The sequence below is a fragment of the Camellia sinensis genome, chromosome 15, assembly GCF_055761805.1.
Source record: "Camellia sinensis isolate YWXY chromosome 15, ASM5576180v1, whole genome shotgun sequence".
Classification (NCBI taxonomy): domain Eukaryota; kingdom Viridiplantae; phylum Streptophyta; class Magnoliopsida; order Ericales; family Theaceae; genus Camellia; species Camellia sinensis.
Genome location: NC_138975.1, coordinates 103,699,282 through 103,713,214, shown reverse-complemented (window position 1 = coordinate 103,713,214; position 13,933 = coordinate 103,699,282). Strand labels below are relative to the sequence as shown.

Sequence of the window (13,933 nt, the reverse complement as noted above, 5' to 3'; positions counted from 1 at the left end):
TCATCCTCCGGGGTCATCTGCGCCTCCTCCTCCAATGCGGGCTGGACCCGAAACTGTGTCTCGAACCAGGAGTACCGCACGAAGCCTGGACGAGCTAGTGGCGGGGCCTCCCCCAGTAGATGGACCTGAGCGGCGGTCCACTCATCCATGTCTGTGTCGAAAGGGATCGGATCCCCCCCTACCCCGATGCCTGTGAGCATCGAGAAGTCATAAGGGGTCATCGTCATGTCCCCTACAGCAGAAAGATGGAAAGAATCGGTGGTGTCCCACCACCTCTCCGCCAAAGCAGCAAGGAGAGGTCTGCATGTGGAGAGCCTAGAGAGCCCTCGGCAGAAGGTTCCGAAGCCCGCTCGGTCCACGATGCGCTGGACCGCATCAGGGAGCTCATCATACCACTCCCGCGCACCAGTATTCCCATACCCGCGAATGGTATGGGAACCCTCCTGCAAACAGAAAACAACAATTGCAAGACAACATTCAACATGCAGTTTTAAAAAGACAGATATGGCATGTATGCAAGTTTGTCAGATTCAGGCAAATACCGGGTGCCGGTCTGCTTGCAGTAAAATACGCGTGCTGTGTCAGCGTGTTTGGGTGTTTCAGAACAGATGTGGCATGTGTGCAAGTTTGACAGATTCAGACAAATACTGGGTACCAGTGTGTGTGCAGTAGAATACAGTGAGTACAGTGTGTTTGAATGATTCGGGGCTAGTGCAGTGTGTGTGCATGTGTCAGTCTCAAGCAGATATCAGTTGTATGTATGTTTACAGTCAACTACGGTCTACGGCATATCAGATTTCAGCAGTTAGAGAATACAACTAACTATGGCAGTTTTGCATCCTACATTGTAGAAAGTAAAGCAGAAGATGAAGAGTTACCTCGGAAGTGCCGAATGAAAGGTGGGAGGTAGGCTCGCGTAGTAGTAGCTCAGGCGCCGCGTACCTCTCAAAGCTCCGGAACTGACGCAGACCGTCTGGGGGCAGAACGTGGATCGCCGGCCGGTAGGTCGCCGGGTCGAACGGGCGCTCGCTCAGTGGTAAGAGCTCGACCCCGGGATCCATCTCGTGGTCCGGGGGAGTCCCGCCACGTGGAATGTCGTCCGCCATGTAGAGAATGGTGTGAAAATGGCCGGAAAAGGAAAACCGAGCCGGAATATGAAGAGTCAACCGGAAAGTCAACTCCTGAGAGGGTCGGAAATGGCCGGGAAGGCCGGAATGTGAAAGGGCACGGAAATGAAGAGGAAAGTGAGGGAAACGAACCCCGAAAAAGCTAGAACGCCAAACGAGGCACCGAAACGAAAATGTGATCGGTGGAAAACGTCCGAAACGTGAAGAGAAACGCGAATCCGACGACAAAACGGGCGTAGAACGCGAAGAAATGGACGAAAAAGGAGAGGAAAAAGCTCTAGAGAGAGAGTATGGGGGTTTTCGGCGTGAGAGAAATGAGAAAATAGGGTTTGAAGCCCTATTTTATAACACCCAAGGTGAAAAGACAAAACTGCCCCGCACCAGCAACTGTTTGCCGGTCGGCAATGTTTTGTGCCGGCCGGCACTTTTTTGTGCCGATAGAATTATTTTTGTGCCGATGGCCAGCCGGTGGCCTCCCCTTTCGGCCGGTGGGGTTCCCACAGCCTTGGTTAGGCCATATGAGAAGTTTGTGGTCTTCATAGCTCAAGAAAGTGCATCTCCGACGTTCAACCGGCCTCCGTTCTGACCGCGGGCCGTGTCTCCAGTGCGTGGCACTCGAATTCATGCAAGGTGTATCCTTTTTGTATCCTTTTGAATTCAAAAGTTACCCCATGTGTGTTGCACAAGTTCATCACACTACTTCGATGCATTACATCGCGCTGTCGTGCGTCACACATTTGCGTTGTTATGCATGTGTTACATGCGTTGCAACACGCACCCCTTTGCATTGTCGTGCACATTTCTCATGCATCATCATTGCATTCCCATTCCATGCATTGTCATGCATTCCGGAATACGTGCGTTGTTGCGTATTTAAGCCCGTTTACATTCCGTGTGGCGTGCGTGTCACACTCGTCATCGCACTGTTTTGTGCATTTCAAACCGTCGCACTGTTTTGTGCATTTCAAACCGTCGCACTGTTTTGTGCATTTCAAACCATCGTACTGTTTTGTGCATTTCAAACCTCACGTTGTTCTGCGCATTGCACTGTTTTGTGCATTTCAAATCGTCGCACTATTTTGTGCATTGCATTCCGTCGCGCTGTTTTGCGCATCTCATTGCATTTTGCGTAGACCGCATGTTAATTCTTTATTTGCGTAGACCGCATCTCCATTCTTTACTTGCGTAGACCGCATGTTAATTCTTTATTTGCGTAGACCGCATCTCAATTCCTTTACTTGCGTAGACCGCATCTCAATTCTTTACTTGCGTAGACCGCATGTTAATTACATTACCTGCGTAGACCGCATGCTTAGTTTCATTACTTGCGTAGACCGCATGTTTTGATTGCGTAGACCGCATGTTAATTCCATTACTTGCGTAGACCGCATGTTTTGATTGCGTAGACCGCATGCTTAATTCCATTACTTGCGTAGACCGCATGTTTTGATTGCGTAGACCGCATGTTAATTCCATTACTTGCGTAGACCGCATGTTTTGATTGCGTAGACCGCATGTTAATTCCATTACCTGCGTAGACCGCATGTTTTGATTGCGTAGACCGCATGTTAATTCCATTACCTGCGTAGACCGCATGTTTTGATTGCGTAGACCGCATGTTTAATTTCAATACCTGCGTAGACCGCATGTTTTGATTGCGTAGACCGCATGCTTAATTTCATTACTTGCGTAGACCGCATGTTTTGATTGCGTAGACCGCATGCTTAATTTCATTACTTGCGTAGACCGCATGTTTTGATTGCGTAGACCGCATGTTAATTCCATTACTTGCGTAGACCGCATGTTTTGATTGCGTAGACCGCATGTTAATTCCATTACCTGCGTAGACCGCATGTTTTGATTGCATAGACCGCATGTTTAATTTCAATACCTGCGTAGACCGCATGTTTTGATTGCGTAGACCGCATGCTTAATTTCATTACTTGCGTAGACCGCATGTTTTGATTGCGTAGACTGCATGCTTAATTTCATTACTTTCATAGACCGCATGTTTTGATTGCGTAGACCGCATGTTTAAATTTTCATTACCTGCGTAGACCGCATGTTTTGATTGCGTAGACCGCATGTTAATTCCATTACTTGCGTAGACCGCATGTTTTGATTGCGTAGACCGCATGTTAATTCCATTACCTGCGTAGACCGCATGTTTTGATTGCGTAGACCGCATGTTTAATTTCAATACCTGCGTAGACCGCATGTTTTGATTGCGTAGACCGCATGTTAATTTCATTACTTGCGTAGACCGCATGTTTTGATTGCGTAGACCGCATGTTTAATTTCAATACCTGCATAGACCGCATGTTTTGATCGCGTAGACCGCATGTTCAGTTTCATCATCTGCGTGGACCGCACGTTTTGATTGCGTAGACCGCATGTTTGTTAAACTTCATTATCTGCGTAGATCGCATGCTTATGATCAATTTCGTTGCCTGCGTAGACCGCATGCTCCACTTACATGTTTGTATTTTCACAGCATTGTTATGCCCCCCACTTGCTTTGCGCTGTCACGCATTTCGAGTATACCACTATCCTTGCATTGTCATGCATGTCGCTAACAATATTGTACCTGTTAAGTTTGTTTTCTTTGCAGGCACGATATTGTATGTACGGTTCATTTGAAGCTGGTATAACCAGACGAGCCGCACAGGTATGGTATCTCCCGAGTGAGACGTATTGAGAATTCCATAATTCTCTTACATCCTTTCTGCATTGTAGTGTAGTTTGGTATGCTAGCTTAAAATTGTCGCATGTTTGCTTCATTACAGCTTTCTTTGCATGATCATAAGTTATGCTCGGCTTCGTGCATTGTCTTGCATTTTGCCCCTGCCTTCGGGCGCATACCTTATTTGTCTTGTATGCTTGTCTGAGTCTTCGGCCTTGTCAAAAATGGGTCGTCTTTGGGCTTTGACATTCACTCCCGTCATTGTTATGACTTTCGAGTTCTGTCAAAGAGGGGCAACTGTAGACACCCCATTTTTGACCGTCCTCAAGACTTGGATGTCACTGTTTGAACACACGGTGATCTTCCATGATTGTGTTCGTTTGGAGTTCCTGGAGGTCTCGGCTCGCGCGCCTTACCTCAGGATCCCCGAACTTGACTGTTTAGTGTCTGGTTTTGCGCCGAACACTTTTGTTTTGCCTTAGAGGGGCAGGGAATGCCTTGTGAGACATCCCCATACACCACCGGCAGCGGCTGGAGGCCACCGGCTGGTCTTTTTCTTCCATCGGCAATTTTGTTTGCCAGTCGGCACACTTTATTGCCGGTCGGCATAATATGTTGCCGGTCGGCACTGTTTTTTGCCGGAATAGCTTTTTTGGGCAGCCGACCACTGTTCCTCCACTTTATGGAGATATTTTGTGCCAGCTGTGATAGCTGGCACCAACTCCTTTCCCCTCCATACACGTGTATGGAGGGATTTCCCTCTAGCCAAGCTTGTTGAATAAGCTTTGCAAGAGGGATCCTTATAAGAGAGAGGCTTTCCTTTTGGTTCTAGGTTAGAAAAACAGAAGCAAAATCAGCCTTTAGAGATATAGATACATATTATCTCTATACCTCTCTCCCTCTCCCTTCTTGTGTGTGTTTCTTGGCCCAAAAGGTGTGTTTTACCTTACTTTTGCACCATTACACACACCATTACACCATAGTCCGAGATTGAGGGACTTGGGGGACTTGTTTCTTGAGTTTTGGACTGGTTTTGATCCAAAGAAGGAGGTTAGGCCATTTGTTCTTCAAGGGTTCTTCAAGGGTGAGCATCTTCCCTTTTATTCCCCAAACTTGCATTGGTTTTCTACCTATTTTGTTTATTGTTTTGGCTCTTGTGTATAACATAAAAAAGGCTCATATTTTCCTGCTCTAACACTTTCATTAAGGTCACTTTGTGGTTAGATTGCAAACTCACCCTCTTAGGCCTTGTTTAGCCTATTTTGGTGCCATTTTGATAAGGTTTTTGTTCACTTCAGCATTTTGATCTTTTGATCACCAAAAATCAATGTATTTTAGTGTCGAAAAAGTTGGTTTGAAGTCTTGCATAGGGGAGGGACACCCCTCTCCCTTTATGATTTTGTTTCCTTGCTTTTTGGGCTCAAAAGGATAGCATGTGTGCTTGTTGTTTCTTGGCTTCATTTTAGTACTTTTTAGGCATCTTAGGTCTTACATAATCTCTGTTTTTGGTCGGATTTGGGCCCTCTTGTATGCTTGTAATACTTGCTTTGTATTGCTCCATCTTGCTTAGAAATACATCCCATGATTAGGCCATGATTTTTGTATGAGTTGGCTTGGTTCCATGAAGCATTTAGCATTGTTTTTCCATGCTTAAAATCTGTTGGTTATCAACTTGGTCATGTTTGGCATATTTGTTATGGTTGCTATGTATTTTGGCTTGTGAGCCCTCAAGTATATGAGTCATAAGTGCTTTGGTTGGTCTACTTTGATGAGTGGAGGTTGTTTGCCATGCCATTTTAGTCCAAAAATCATGCCTACATGTGTGCATGCATGGTCTTTTCCATATCTTGAGGTTGTGTCTTCTTATGCCTAAGAATGAGCCTTGGTGTATTTGTTTCATGGGGTTTATTTTAGTTGCCATATTAGGAGCTTTTGGGGTCCTATCTTGCATGCATAAATTCTGTTTTTACTTGTTTTAATCATGCCATGAATGGCCATGTTGGTGGGGGTAAGTTATCTCCTTTATTGCCTTAGCTTTGGGACCATAAGTTTGCTTGTTAACATGAGTTGATTGTCTATCATTTTAAGCGCTTTTGGCCACTGTTTTGAGAAGGGTGAGGGCCTGCCCCTTTGCCACTTCAAGCCCTCTTGCATGCTTGCTCCATGTTTGTCGCATTTTTGTTCCATTAAGCTTTGTAGCACATCAATTCCATGGTCAATTTGCTCCATGTTTGCATCATGTTTGTATCTTGTGTGCTTGGTATCATACATTTTTGTCATGATAGTTGCATATTGCTTGTTGTGTTTTCCACCTTGGTGGCATGACACATTTGAGGCTTGTGAGCATTACATGCATTGCATTTACTTGGTTTGGGGTGTCAAACCAAGTGCGGGAGTCAAGGACCATTCATACTTCAAGTGATGTAATGTGCCTTGATCCCCGGTCATCGGGACCTTTGACTCCACCTTGATAAGGCCCCGGTTTTCATGTTATTTGTTGCATGCATTTTCATATCAAATGGCAAATTCGATCCTTTGACTCACCATGTACCATTGATGGTTCAAGGATCGAAAGTCATGCTTCTTTGAGTTCAAAATATGATAAGAAGTAGGACCATGCTTACATGTGTCCAAAAACTCCATGCTATGCACTGTCTGTTCTCTGTTTGCTGTCAGATTGTCTTCTGCAGGAAGTTTCTGCCGACCGGCAGAATTTAGTGCCGACCGGCACTATCTGGAATGCCGATGAATCCGATAGAGTGCCGATGAGAATTTTGAAGTGCCGGTGGCAATTCTGTTTGGCCGGTGGTGCTCTGCAGGATGCAAGGAGCTTGTTCCAGTACTTTGGCAATTTTCAGAAAGACGAGGCAGTACAAACAGAGGCGACAAGAGTATAGTACGGGTTTTCCGGGCAGGACGGATTCGAGCATGCATCATTCTCGCATCCCAAGGCGGGCTGTGGCCACTTTCCATTTACATTTAATTTATTGATTAATTAGGAAATTCTGTAATAATATTTTATTTGTTCATTATTTTGGGACTGTAATATTAATTCGAACCCTCTGAGTGAGGGTAAACATGTAATAAGTGTGGGTGAGTGTGTGTATGTCTTCCAATCCCCATTTCTTTCTTCCCTTTTATTTACCAGCTTATGATGGTAGATTAGGGCATTTTTGAAATTAGCATACCTTATGATATGCATGCGTGCATTCATGCATCTGTTAACATGCACCGGGCTCGGTACATCATGCTAACCGCATTCGTATTTTCAAAATTCCAAAATTGAATACATGAATTAGTTGGTTGCATATCAGATGCCATATTTAGGTCAACCGAGCCTAACTAAAAAATTGCATCTTGTATGTGTTGCATTAGGCAAAATAACATGAACTAGGACACGCACATTTGCTAACTAGTTTATTGTTTTGGCACGGAGTACAATGTAAGTGGTTATGCTTTAGCATCCAACATGCGTGTGAATGTTACCATAAAAGTATGCTTGCCATGCGGCTAAGTGTTTACATGAGATAAATTGCTTGAATGCCTGTGGGTGGAGGTCAAACTGCTTAAATTGGGATAATGCGTTAAAACTATATTTGTTTTAAGCCCACTAGATAGTGGCAAAACCGTCTTTTCTAAAAAGCCCACTTGAGGGTGGCAAAACCTGCATTTTAGCCTACTTACGAGTAGCAAACCATTTTCAAAATGAACATAGAATGTTTTGTTCCAATTTGGGCATTTTGGTCTATACTTGTTTGCTGCGCGCATAACATAGTAACCTTAGGCTAATAATTGGAATAAGAATACATAAACGTTTTCAAAACTCGATATCACGGTTAGTAGAGGCCGGTCTTCGGACCGGGCGAAAGGGGGTGCTCATAGCTGACCTTCCCCGATCGTACCCAAGCTCCCGAGCCGAGACAACTCCGGTGATGACGGACATGTGGCCTTCGGCACCGAGTCAGGGTTTCCTAAATTCCCCCATTTTAAAATATTTAGGTGGCGACTCTGTATCTGGCAAAGCAGTCCATGTTTGGCACTACTTTTTTTTCAAAAATCTGTTTCTCAAAACGATTTGCCAGATTTGGACTCTTTGGTTCAGATTAAGAACCGTGACACAAATCGAGTCCGAACTGTAGCACGAGGCCCCCACCGAGGCGCGTCTACATTAAGTGTCATTAAAAAATGCTTTCATCACACCTTTTAAGTGTGATTAATAATATTTAGATCACACCTTTTAAGTGTGGTTAAAAACATTTAGATCACACCTTTTAAGTGTGGTTAAAAATATTTAGATCACACCTTTTAAGTGTGATTAAAAACTTTAGTTCACACCTTTTAAGTGTAATTAAAAACTTTAGATCACACCTTTTAAGTGTGATTAAAAATATTTTGATCACACCTTTTAAGTGTGATCTTTGGAAATGTGATTAAAAATGATCATTTTTAATCACACTTTTTAAGTGTGATTAATAACATTTAGATCACACCTTTTAAGTGTGATTAAAAATATTTACATCACATCATTTAAGTGTGATTAATAACATTTAAATCACATCTTTTAAGTGTGATTAATAACTAATAAAATCTGTGATAAAAAAAAGGTGCTACATATTTGAAAAATAATCAATATTATTTTTGTATGCACATTTGAATAATGTAATACACACTATATACTATATTTTGAATCATAACCACATATTGAATAGAATAACATCATATATTTCATAAATGGAAATTAAATATTCAAAACTATATACAAAAGAATTAAATAAAAAAAATTATCTGTGCTTACATATATTAAAAAATGAAAAAACTTAAAAAACTAAGTTCTTTAATTCTTGGACCATATTTTGCATCTCTCCAAAAAATTTCTGACCTGAAAAATGAAAACACAAATTAATTCAGAAACCGCTGATGCATATGAATAAACTAAAAAGTTAATTCAGCAAACCAAAATAAGAACATTAATCATTTCTACTTGATCTTAATCATTTTGGAAGCATAAAAATGTAACTTAGAAACACAGATGGCAGCTGCAAACACACAAACCATTTAAGTATGTGTATTTCATAAGCAATGTTCTAAAAATAATAATTCATTCTAACTTAGTCTGCATTGTTTCAAGGTAATAAATCCTCTGCATGATGACTTGAGTGATCTCGTGAATTAGTTTGTCATGGATTACATTGTAAAGAGAGAAACCACCTTTACATTAACACCAAGGATGCAAAATATGGATGACCTTTATAAAAATAACCAAGTATTCAACAGAACTCTACTCTGAAAATTTACATTGTAACACTTATACAGGTTTTGGTCATATATAACTTTAAACAAAGTTTCAAAGGAAAAGAAACCACAAATGTGCCAATAACATTAATTAGAGCTTTTGAGTTAAATAAAATCTTGGTAACAGAAAAAAAGGATAAAGTGTATAAAATTCTCTGGAAAGAGCAAGAATGAAACATTAACCAGAAGGCAAAATCTCAACAGGTAAAATTCCTGCATATGCCCATTAAACTACATCTTACTCAGGCATGTGGATAGCAAAACATAAAGCCTTTATGCAGCATATACATATCAAAAAATTATTAATGGATATAGATGCAAAAGCATAAAATTAGTGTTTGAGAGAGAGAGAGAGAGATATAAGCATGTTTAATCCACTAGTTAATTATGAAGAAGAGATTCTGCAAATCAAATCCACAACATACTTTCGTGGTCTTAGCTTCTTTTCAGCTTCCTTTGACCGCATTTTAACATGGTTTTTAGTCAATTCATCCAAGACACGCTGCACATTCAGCTTGCGCCAGGCACACCCTGATTCAACACGCTGCACATTCACCACTTTGACGTTCTTCATATATATCACAGAGGTCTCCCAACCTGAAGTCCTTACCACCCACATCAATAACCTGATGCAATAACAGACTGCTTAAAGCTATGATTGATAAATTACCAAAAGGTCAAAACCACAAGAGATTAATAACAAACACAACATTGATGGCCATCTTGTTGCAATTGCAAATGTCATGGAATCTAATTAGTAGTAATGTAGGAGATATGATATTATAAATCTTCACACAGATTATGAAAAAAGGAAATTGGTCAGGGAAGTATCTAAACAAAATGCTGTGTGGTGACACTGTTTTTGCAGCTCAAACTTAGAGCAGATTCCCATCTTCAAAAAAAAAAAAAAAAAAAAAAAAAAAAAAAAAAAAAAAAAAACAGAGGCAGTTGCCAACAAAATGTGCTTGTGCATAGTTGTGTCTATGTGAGGGAGAGAGAGCTCTTGCAATAGAACAGCAACCAGAAAGTGGCCCTTGCAATAGAACTCTTCTACTTTAGAACTATATTCAAGTTGGGATGAAAGAAAAAATAAATAAAAAAAAAAAATAACAGCCAAAGACTTGGACCAGAAAATGTAATTATGTATACTTGATATATCTGAAGTGATTCAACCAACTAGAATATTGGAAACTTATTTCCCACTTGTTGATCACATCAATGATTAAAATTAATACTGCTTTTGCCTAGGAGAAAAAACAATTATAACTAATTAATAGTGCATTTTGCCAATCATATGAGTATCAACAGCCAAGTTACATCAAGAACAAATTAATCATGTGGAAAGGATACAGAAATTATGTCCAGACAACATCCATAATAAGATAAAGAAGGTTTAATGCACTCCTAAGAAGTAAAATGCTAATCTCACTCTATAATCAATTGCCGAGGTTTTCTAAAAACAGCTATCAAATATTTTGTCCTAACCTTTATCATCAAGAAAATTACGCTTTATAGGCCAAACATTTATGAGATCAAAGATCATAAAATCAGCAAGTAAAAATATGATAATATCCCAAAGATTAGGCATAAATTAACAGCATAGAAAATATACAAATGGACAATAAATGATATGTGAAGGAACCTGTTATGTGCTCCTTTAAGTTAATGAACCTGCATAACAAATTACACAGAAATGAACTAGAAAGTAACCATAAGTTGACCAACATTTAGCACCCTAAAATAATAGCTTCACATATAAAATGAGAAATGGTTCATTGTATGCATAGAACTCAAATGGTTATTCCACCAGTTTTCTGGACATATTTCATGCATAGAACTCATCTCAATGCCCTGATCAGATTAAGCCAGAATGCAGAACTCTACATTGTTGTATGCACAAATCATGAATTTTTCACAAATGATAGAAAATGAAGTGTATTCAACAGGGAATCAAGTGAAATTTAAGGAAACATTTTAAAGGAAAAACGATGGAATGAAACTTCTGAAAAACTGGTCCGTCTGTTATGTAAATGCATTAAGTTTGTGTTTCCATTACCTAATAAGACCTTCTATGAAACAACTGTTGAAGAAAGATATGCTAAAAGGGTGTACCAATTGGAGACCTACAAGACAACACAATATTATCTTGACAAGGAAAATGCTAAAAGGGTATCAATTGGAGACCTACCTGAAAAGGATTGAGTACAGCAATTGAGTAATTGATGCTGATAGTCTCACCCCCTTCGTCTACATCTGACCTGCATCAATAGCAAAAGAAAATGAAGTTACAAGGGAATTGCCTCATTGTCATCAACAAAATCTGAGTTGCTTATAAGCTTCTGGGCAGGGACTTTACTCTTAGGTGTTAAAAATTTTTTCTTTACCTGGAATGAGAGAAAATCAAGGCAATATCCATGAATTTAATCATTAAGTGTTCATCACATTACAGAGCTGCTATCAGAACTAGTTTAATAATTCCAGTTACAACAGGAAATGCTGAATCAATACAAAATTACAATTATAATGGTGGCAAAAAAGTGAAAAGAGCATCTGACAATTCAGACATGCACAATCGAGAATATAGGCATGTAACAGTAAAGAACAAAAATGTGTTGTCTTCTACATGTGAAGCACAAGTAAACCAATTTAATTCAGCCCCCCTCAAGTAGAAGTGTGCTTCCAGATTAAATCAAAGAGAGATGTGCGACCAGATTATAAATGTAATTAATTATATACAGATTAATCCAAAAGTTGATGAATTACAGATTAATCCAAAAGTTTTAGAGAAACTTCAGTGTTATACTACAATGCTCAACTGAATCCAAATTACCAAATTACATTGCCTCTACAAGCAGTAAAATTCGAAAGAAATAGAGCGAGCAAGCAAGAGAGAGAGAGAGAGAGAGTACCGATTAAAGTTCAGAAACAAAGTAGACTATTCGCTGCCATTGGCCGTGTACCTGGATACCTGATGTAATATTAAAGTTTATCAGTGTTCACCTACACTACAGAATTGGATCTTCATTAATTATCTCTCATTACCCCAGGTCCTCCATGTAGCACTTTGAGAATCAATGCCTTCCCAGACAGATATTAGGGCTAGAGGAGCTCCTTGATTTCAGTGCAGATCATAATGTGATCATCACATTATAGGATTCTACAGGTTCAGTGGCAAAAATAAAATAAAATTATTAGTGACCAACATCATACTAACTTATAATCAAGATAAATACGGGCACGAGTCATATCAAAAAGGCTCCTTAGTTGTTGTTTTTCCCATAACTTTGTTTAGGCTTCAAACTTATTGTACTTGTTTACCCAATCAATAGAAACATCATCAATTAGACAATTACCCAACATCTTAATGCATATAAATCTACAATTGAAGATTTCCAATAATTTGTAAAATATGAAAAAGGAGAAAACAAAACCATAGACAATTTTTCTATTGCATGTTTATGGTGAAGAAAAACAACATGAAATTCAAAGGCAAATTACAGAACAGACTATTACTTTCTAATAATATTTCTTTTGTTTCCAATCAAAAAAAAAACAAAAAAACAAAAAATTACCAACTAAAACAGACACCATAACCATAAGTAGCCCCAGAAGTGGTGCAAGTTCGGGGGATAGAGTAAAGAGGATGCATATTGTTCCAACCACCTACATGAGAAACAAAAGTCAGATATGCTAAAATGACCATCATACAAAATTTCCACCCAAAAAAATGAAAAAATACAATACTGTTTGAAAAGAAAAGAAAAAAAAAAAAAACACAAGAAGGGAAGTCATGTTACAATTAATAAAGGCAAATGAATACTATTATTGAATCAAATTCTATTACAATCAAAGAAATTGAAAAAAACAGAGTGTCAGTAACAGTGATGCAACACAGCTTCATACGGCGCTCTCTTAGAGCAAGTAAACCAGCTTCAGTACATATTGCCTTTATATCGGCTCCAGAAAACTCATCCTTGGTCATAACAAATTCTTCTAAGCTGACATCATCAGCCAACGTCATCCTAGATTTGTGTATCTGCATTTCTGACATAAAAGGTTTGCTTGGCACATAAGTTATCATAAAGATAGGGTTAATGGAAATCTATATTAATAATTAATCTTATATTTGCATAATCATGTCATCATTTACCTGGAAGATGCGCCTCCTAATCTTAATATCAGGAAGTGGGAACCTAAGTTTTCCTTCTATGATGCGGTTTAGCCCCATTATCAGATAGAAGTCAGATGGCATGGAAGGTTCCAATAGTGGATTTAACCATATTATAGCATTTTGTAACTAGAACCAAGGCAAGTACTAAACGGTTGTTCATAATGTCGACAGAGACTTAGTGTACAGATATTTGTACTCCATTAAAAAAGTCGAAGTGGGGATAAAGACTAAACTAAAGGGTAATGCATATTTGTAATCCATTAAAAAAGGCGAATTGGGATAAAGACTAAACTAAAGGGCAGTTAAAAAAAATTAAATAAAAATAAAATTACTACAAAAGTTATCCAAATTGCTTACAAAATAATGAGAAATGTTATGTGTCACAAATTTTTTGTTACTGTTTTGTATCACCGCCTACGTGAATAATCATGATTGGTCATTAAGAAAATAATGAAAACAAATACTATCTTGCCATGTGCATGGAGATATCAACGGTGCAAAAAAATGGGTCACATATATCAGTTCTCAAAAACAATAATTTAGCTCATGCAAAAATGAAATAAGTATACATGAATCTAGAATAATTAAAGGGTTAATAGACACCATAAAAAAAATACTAGAAACCAAATATAAGGAATGAAAATCAAAATGGAATTTAAA

At 39.2% G+C, this 13,933-nt stretch overlaps 1 long non-coding RNA gene across 4 annotated transcripts; it reads right to left on the bottom strand.

Annotated features, from left to right (window-relative positions):
* Positions 1-8,585: 8,585 nt before the first annotated feature.
* On the bottom strand, positions 8,586-13,601 carry LOC145813635 (uncharacterized). Of its 4 annotated transcripts, XR_014356828.1 has the most exons (8): positions 12,675-13,601; positions 12,145-12,259; positions 12,012-12,070; positions 11,291-11,360; positions 11,159-11,225; positions 10,745-10,773; positions 9,528-9,728; positions 8,586-8,689 (listed from the first exon to the last, which is right to left on the bottom strand). It is a non-coding gene; the product is annotated as an uncharacterized LOC145813635 (long non-coding RNA). The 4 variants fall into 4 exon arrangements; XR_014356829.1 differs by lacking the exon at positions 11,159-11,225; XR_014356827.1 differs by having other exon boundaries at positions 10,745-11,360.
* Between the last annotated feature and the right edge of the window lie 332 nt (positions 13,602-13,933).